We start from the raw sequence: 7,768 nt of genomic DNA, 5'->3' as shown, positions 1-7,768 counted from the left end.
ACACATGTAGAAATGTGCAATTATTTTGAGATTGGAGCCCTATGTGACCAGAGAAAACAAAGAAAATGGCTGTAGTTTTCCCCATCCCTCTAACTGGGAATCTTACGACAACCAGAATGCATTGCGTGCGTCACTGACTCAACTTTACAGTCAGGGACAGAGCAAAGCAGCATTGTATCTCTTTACTGAGGCTTAGTTTCAATGACAAAATGTTTTCCTCCTGGAGTCTGGATCACACCTCATGGAGTCTGGATCACACCCGAAACCAGCGGGCTGAAGTCAGCGTTACGTGGATCAACTTATCTGCAATACTGAAACGGTGGATGTAACGTTAGCGCAAGCTACAAGCAGGGTTACATGTACAGTACTGTAACAGTCGCTGTTCATTGTTCTGTATTCAGAGTTGGCAAAGTTGACATCATATTCTGTCCGAAAATAAAGTCAGGTTCACCAAAGCATGGCGAAGTTTGTTGCAGCACGATACTGAGTTTTCTGTCTGTCCCCCTGACGACCATCAACAGCAGGCACGTCTCTCTGAGGTGAGTCATTGTGCGCTCCAGTCCGGTGCTCGCTTCAACGCCATATTCGCCCTTGAATCATGTTTTCTTCCAAATATACGAGTGATATCGCATTTAGCAGGATGATATTTTAGGGTGATTATAATATAACATGATGAAGTTTGGATAGGTCAATGGGTTAACTATAGGGTATAGAGTTGTTATAGCAGAGTGACCATTATTTCAGCTGGGTTGCATTATATTATGATGACATCATGGCATTATGACATAACTATGACATAACAATATCACATCACTTTGGTTCATCACTGATGTCATCACTGATGTCATACGGTACCCACTGATGTCATAAACATTGTGACATCATTCGTGATGTTGTTGCTGCAGGTTCAGGATTGATTGGCTGGGCTCTGAGCAAGAGTCGTCCAATTTTATAAACTCAGCAGGGAAGGATTTATGACATCACTGATGAATCAACAATTCAGTCTATGAATATTATAAGAAGTACTAGAATTGAACGCGCAAATCTGAATTTCTAATAATATGCTGTTTGGACACATCATGGGCTCCACTGAAACACCCGTCTCAGGAGGGAATAGCACAGGCAGTGGCAAGCTGTGTGGCCCCATCACTCCTGAGCAGGCTCTGAGACACTACCGTACCAAACTGACCACCCTGGAGCAGATGGAAATCCACTCACACCCAGATATCTACTTCCTGGGAGAGAACGCCAAGAAGAGGCACGCCGTCGCCTGGGGCAACACCAACTGCGGCTACGACGACGACCAGGGGGGCTACATGCACGTGCCCCACGACCACGTGGCTTACCGCTACGAGTTCCTCAAGGTCATCGGTAAAGGCACCTTCAGCCAGGTGGCCAAGGTGTACGACCACAAACTGCAGCAGCACCTGGCCCTGAAGATGGTGCGCAGCGAGAAGCGCTACCGCAGGCAGGCGCAGGAGGAGATCCGCATCCTGGAGTACCTGCGCAAGCTGGACCGCAACGGCAACATGAACGTCGTGCACATGCTCGAGAACTTCACCTTCCGCAACCACATCTGTATGACCTTTGAGCTGTTGAGCTTGAACCTGTACGAGTTGATCAAGGGGAACAAGTTCCAGGGCTTCAGCCTGCAGCTGGTCAAGAAGTTTGCCCACTCCATCCTGCAGTGTCTGGAGGCCCTGAGCAGACACAGAATCATCCACTGCGACCTGAAGCCAGAGAACATCCTGCTCAAACAGCAGGGGCGCAGCAGCGTCAAGGTGATCGACTTTGGCTCCAGCTGTTTCGAACACCAGCGGGTGTACAGCTACATCCAGTCTCGTTACTACCGCGCCCCGGAGGTCATCCTGGGCTCGTGCTACGGCCTCCCCATCGACATGTGGAGCTTCGGCTGCATACTGGTCGAGCTGCTGACGGGCTACCCTCTGTTCCCCGGGGAGGACGAGGGCGACCAGCTGGCCTGTGTCATGGAGCTGCTGGGCATGCCTCCGCAGAGGGTTCTGGAACAGGCCAAACGGGTGCAGAAGTTCATCAACTCCAGGGGCCACCCGCTCTACTGCAGAGCCATCACCCTGTCGACAGGGGCCACTGTGCTGACGGGGTCTCGCTCCTGCCGCGGCAAGATGAGAGGCCCCCCAGGCAGCAAAGAGTGGAGCGATGCCCTCAAGGGCTGCAAGGACACCTCCTTCACCGACTTCATGAAGAAGTGTCTGGACTGGGACCCCTTGTCTCGTCTCACCCCCAGCCAAGCCCTCAGGCACCCCTGGCTGTGCCGCTGGCTGCCCAAGCCACTGCTCGGCACCAAGAAGAGCCAGGGGGCCTTGGTGAAGAGGCCGCATGAGCACCACAGCACCTATCTCCCCTCCATCCTGACCATGGGGGGCGTGCCTTGGGCACCACTCATAGCCACCAACAAACTGAGGGCAACATGATGGGGAGGTTCTCTTACAAGTAGTGTTCCGGGGCTGTTACATTCCCAAGTTTGACCAGGGTCTCCGGGCTGTTACATTCCCAAGTTTGACCAGCTGTTACATTCCCAAGTTTGACCAGCTGTTACATTCCCAAGTTTGACCAGCTGTTACATTCCCAAGTTTGACCAGCTGTTACATTCCCAAGTTTGACCAGCTGTTACATTCCCAAGTTTGACCAGGGGCCAGGCTGTTACATTCCCAAGTTTGACCAGGGTCTGGGCTGTTACATTCCCAAGTTTGACCAGGGTCTCCGGGCTGTTACATTCCTAAGTTTGACCAGGGTCTGGGCTGTTACATTCCCAAGTTTGACCAGGGTCTCCGGGCTGTTACATTCCCAAGTTTGACCAGGGTCTCCGGGCTGTTACATTCCCAAGTTTGACCAGGGTCTCCGGGCTCTTACATTCCCAAGTTTGACCAGCTGTTACATTCCCAAGTTTGACCAGGGTCTCCGGGCTCTTACATTCCCAAGTTTGACCAGGGTCTCCGGGCTCTTACATTCCAAAGTTTGACCAGGATCTCCGGGCTGTTACATTCCCAAGTTTGACCAGCTGTTACATTCCCAAGTTTGACCAGGGGCCGGGCTGTTACATTCCCAAGTTTGACCAGGGTCTCCGGGCTGTTACATTCCCAAGTTTGACCAGTATTTATTCACAAAGATCAAATTAAACAATACAAATACAAATCAATAACCTGCTTCCTAAACAAAGTGGAAGATTGTTAACTTGAAGCATGGGTGGATTTTGAGTTGTGTTCTTGGGGCACCAGACAAAGAAGAAAAGAAAAAAAGGGGGAAAATCTGAGATTGGGCGGTTCTGGAAATTGGTCAGAAAAGCAATTTTTCAACTAGAAATGTGTGAGCTTCACACGCTCATGTCTAGGGTGGAGACTGGAGAGGATGTGACCATCCTCATGCCAAGTCATGTGTTTAGCTTCGCACGTAAGCTATGATTATTATCCTTAAAAGGTATATATAAAGATATCATTTCATCCAGTGAGGTCAAATTTTAGAAATATTGTCTGACTACAATGAAATGGCTACTATGGGGACTAATATCAGCACACATGAATACAATTGGGCTCACAGAGTCATCCGATTCATGCAATTCCAAGACTGTTTACAGACCCTAGTGTGCAGAAATAAGTAGAATATGTGAAAATAACATTTATACGTTATGCAAAAAGCAGTATGGTTTTTGCCAAAAACTGCATGGCCTAAATTGGGCATGTCTTAAGTTAAGTTTAGCCATATAACCCGTTCTCATTTAGATATGTGAGACCTCAAGGGACCCTGCACTTTTCAAAATGGCCATGCCAGTTTTTCCCTCGCCAAAACTTAGCCTAAATTTGGAGCGTTATTTAGATATCATGATATGGGTTGGTACCATTGGATGCCTTAGGTCAAGTTTCATATGATGTATCACTCTGGCTTTAAAATCGAGCTCTACGGCCTCTGAAAGACAGTCGTAGTTCTGAATCCGCGAGAGGATTTATTCAAGGGTTGATGTACTGATATATTTTAGCCACTAGAGGGGTCATGCTCCCCCCCCCCCCAAATTTTTTTTAAAGAAAGAAGTAGTATTCACCTTATTCCTGGACTTACGTTTCCCATGATTCTCAGCAGTTGCCGGTTGTCAACTTCCTGTTTACATTTTTTTCACTAGCAAGGAGGTGCGCGCCGCTGTCAAAGAGTCGGAAAGTATGGCTTATTTTATCCGAAATGGCTAAAAATAGTAACGTGTGGTTGCATAGCGGCGATATTTTACAAAAACGAGGTGAATGTCAATTCCCCGGTACTGAATCCAGGCTGAAGCTCAGAGGTGACCGGGCCTTCGCAGTGGCGGCCCCGAAACTTTGGAACGACCTGCCTTTGCACGTCAGGGAAGCCCCCACTCTGCTAGTGTTTAAAGCACGCCTCAAAACTCATTTTTATTCATTGGCCTTTTCAGCCTGAGTGTGTTAATCATTTTGTGTGACACTTTGTTTTTTGTTTTTGTACTGTATGATTGTGGTAGGCCTATGCTATTCGTTTTTGACTTGTACAGCACTTTGTTTTCAACCTTGTTGTTTTTAAACGTGCTTTATAAATAAAGTGGATTGGATTGGATTGGATTGTATGGGCTTATTTGAGCCGAAATGGCAAAAAATAGTATGTGGTTGCATAGCGGCCGCTTTTGAAGTTCTAAACGTCCAAACCGGGAACTTTTATTATTTGGTCATTGAATGTAGCTTTAGCGGTCTCTCTCTTTCGAGATTCAAGATATTGTCACTCTCGTACAATTATGCACGTGTGAAATTATTGTGCTGGGGGGCATCATTACAACACATAGGTAGGTAAAAGTCACAACAATTATTATGATTATTCTCAGTCTCTTTCAGCTATGAACGGTCCTGGGCGGAAACAGGCAACCGGCAGCTGGAAACAGGGAGGGAGGGTGTCATGGGAGCGCCCACGGTCTCACCATGAAACTCGTGAATACACCTCAAATGAAAATCATCATCTACTCACCCCCATTCGACTGCTGCAGAATTCTCCTAAACAACTGAAGTGGATGGAGACCAACTTTCTCACCTGGCAAAATCCAAGTCTCCAGAAGCCCTGAGATGCCAAGTTGACTCTCGCTCCCTCCCCTCTCTCTCTCTCTTTCCCCCTCTCTCCCTATCCTGACTCTCGAGTATGTATGTCTGTCTGTCTCAACGCTGAAGCATGTTTCTCACTTGACTGTAATGCTAAAGTGAAACCGCAGAGATCAAAGTGTTGTCCCCCCTCTCTCTCTCTCTCTCCTCTCTCCCTCTCTTTCCCTCCCTCCATCACGTCTCCTGTCACAGCTAGTGCCTTCAAGCCCACTGCCCAAATCATCCGTCCAACACATGTCATCTCCTGGGTTCCTCTCTCTCATTCTGTTCCAGCTCCCCCACCTGTCAAACATCCAGTAACTTCATAAGAAAGTCTTTCACTGTCGTGCATTGAGTCAATAATGCAGTGTCAGTCAGAGTAAAAAGTTCACACACAAAAAGGGATGTATAAATCAACTTTTTATCAGCTTAAAGGAGAATTTTATTTTTCAAACTAGAACCTTATTTTCGTATTTTTAAGGGGTGCATGCCGCTTCTATAACTGACTTTGTGTGTCCTCCTCTCCATCCGTTATGGCGCAGCATATCTGTCTGTCCAGGCATGGCCGCACGTCCGCCCCTTCCCACAATGACCGAGTGGGTCAGAGGTGACTGATGATGTCATACCCACTGATGATGTCCCACTGATGATGTCATAGACATGGTGACATTATCAGCGATATCATAGACATTGTGAAATCATCAGTGATGTCATATACTATGTCATCATTGATGTCACTTAAGCAATTGTGATGTCATCAGTGATTTATGACAGACACTGATGATGCCTGTGATAGGAAATCGCACCCCAGGGAGTGAGTGACACAGGGACAGAATGTAGGGAAACAGTGGATGGATAAATCCAGGCGGAGGCAGTAATGCAACATAAAGCATGCCAACTGCCATAAAACACCACAGAAGAAGATGATGCTGTGCTGCTTACTTCTCACCTGGGTGTGATTTTTTCATTTTTGGAAATTGCCACCTCATGTATCGGCTATACTGGATTGATTAGTAATGTTCACAAAGAAACAGTTTATTTCGTGATGAATGAAATTAATTAATGTTTTGTTGCTTTGTGGCGGCCATGTTCGCCCTCCCAACTCTGTGACTAACTCAAGTGCCGTCCACTCTGATTGGTAATCGGGGGGATAGCTTACAAAATTGGCCCTTTGTCTGTGTTGTGCGTTTAGTCACAGACATTTGAACAAGCAACACATTCTCAATAGCTGCGACCAGATAGCGAATTTCCAATTCCATTGTGATGTTATCCACACCCTTTTGAAATTTTTCGCATTACCTTTAGTAATTTATACAGGAAATGCAGGAAAACTGTGTTCCGATGGGGTCGAATCGCACCAAAGCCAGCACTGTACTCCGCAGGCTCGCCAGCAGCGCACCTGCTTTATTAGTGTTTCCTTGATTTTGGCAGTTACCTGTATTCATCCATGCACCATGGAGCACAATATTTCTTATCAACCTTGCTACTGTTTTTACACTATGTTTTTCAGTCCACGACTAAAGTGCAGAAGCCTGTTGCTAAAAGACGTTTGTCTTCTCAGGGATCTGAGTCAGAGGGGATGTTAGATGTCCTCTCCTGCTAGAGGAGTCGTGCATAAAAAGGTTCTGCAGCTTAACAGATGTGTCATGTTCCCCATCCCCTCAGGATAGAAGAAGCTGGAGGCAGAATTCGTCAAAGAATGATTCACTCCTACACCTTCTTGATTTGAAACTTTCATAATCTGACTTCTCTTGCCTGAGTGAGCAACACGTCCTTCTCACTCTGAAATGTCACCCCAGTGAGATACAGTAATTAATAGAAGCATTAGTCAAAGTGATTTAGAATGAGAAAGGAGTCACTTCAAGAACATTCTGAAATGTCCTTCATCGCCAGGCAACCTTGTTGATGGATTCATACATTTAAGGATGAACACATGGGAGAACCCTCCCTCGCCTGGGACTGCATTTGGCAGGCTAACGAGATAGGCAGGAGCACGGCTCTGGATACAAATGAGAGGAGTTCTATTTCCTAAACTATATTCAAATTTATACAATAGTTAGTTCCGGTCGAGCAATTTGATTGGACAAGAGGCAATCCATGAGCGATTATCCTCGGCACTACTCGGCCTGCGAGCGAATCACAGCCGCATGCTGATTATACAGTAGAGAGCCCTCCCTCTCGTGATATTGCTTAAATCGGTGATGGTTCTCAAATGGGGGTCCGGGGACCCCCAGGGGTCGGTGGCACTTTGCAAGGGGGTCCGCGAAAGGTTTCCAGGAAAATCAAAATAAAAACGATTTTTTTGTTGCAAAAGCTTCATATTCATAGTTCAACAAAAATATGTTATGCTTTAAATCTAAAATGGTTCACGGATTACATTCTAATCTAACAAACCTATCAATTAAAAAGTCACATTACCGTGGAAACAATTAAGCTTAGCCCAAAATCACAAATCAGAATGAGGGGGATATTTTCTATCTTGTAAGGGGGCCCTTGGCTGAAAAACATTTGAGAACCTCTGGCTTAAATGACCTTCAACTCTTGACATTTGTGGGACTATAGGGTCTTTCCACCCTGAAGCAGTGGTCCTCAAATCCGGTCCATGGGCTCCAGAAATCTGCTGGTTTCTATTCTGCCAGGTAGTTCAGATTCACTTAAATCAG

At 46.5% G+C, this 7,768-nt stretch overlaps 1 pseudogene across 1 annotated transcript; it reads left to right on the top strand.

Moving 5' to 3' along the window:
- Positions 1-1,079: 1,079 nt before the first annotated feature.
- On the top strand, positions 1,080-2,476 carry LOC310799831 (dual specificity tyrosine-phosphorylation-regulated kinase 2 pseudogene; annotated as a pseudogene). The gene has a single exon. The product of its transcript is annotated as a dual specificity tyrosine-phosphorylation-regulated kinase 2 pseudogene (transcript).
- Positions 2,477-7,768: the final 5,292 nt, after the last annotated feature.

Source organism: Poromitra crassiceps (assembly GCF_964638095.1).
Source record: "Poromitra crassiceps genome assembly, chromosome: 28".
Taxonomy (NCBI): domain Eukaryota; kingdom Metazoa; phylum Chordata; class Actinopteri; order Beryciformes; family Melamphaidae; genus Poromitra; species Poromitra crassiceps.
Note: the sequence above shows the minus strand (reverse complement) of the source record. Positions and strands in the feature narration are given on the sequence as shown.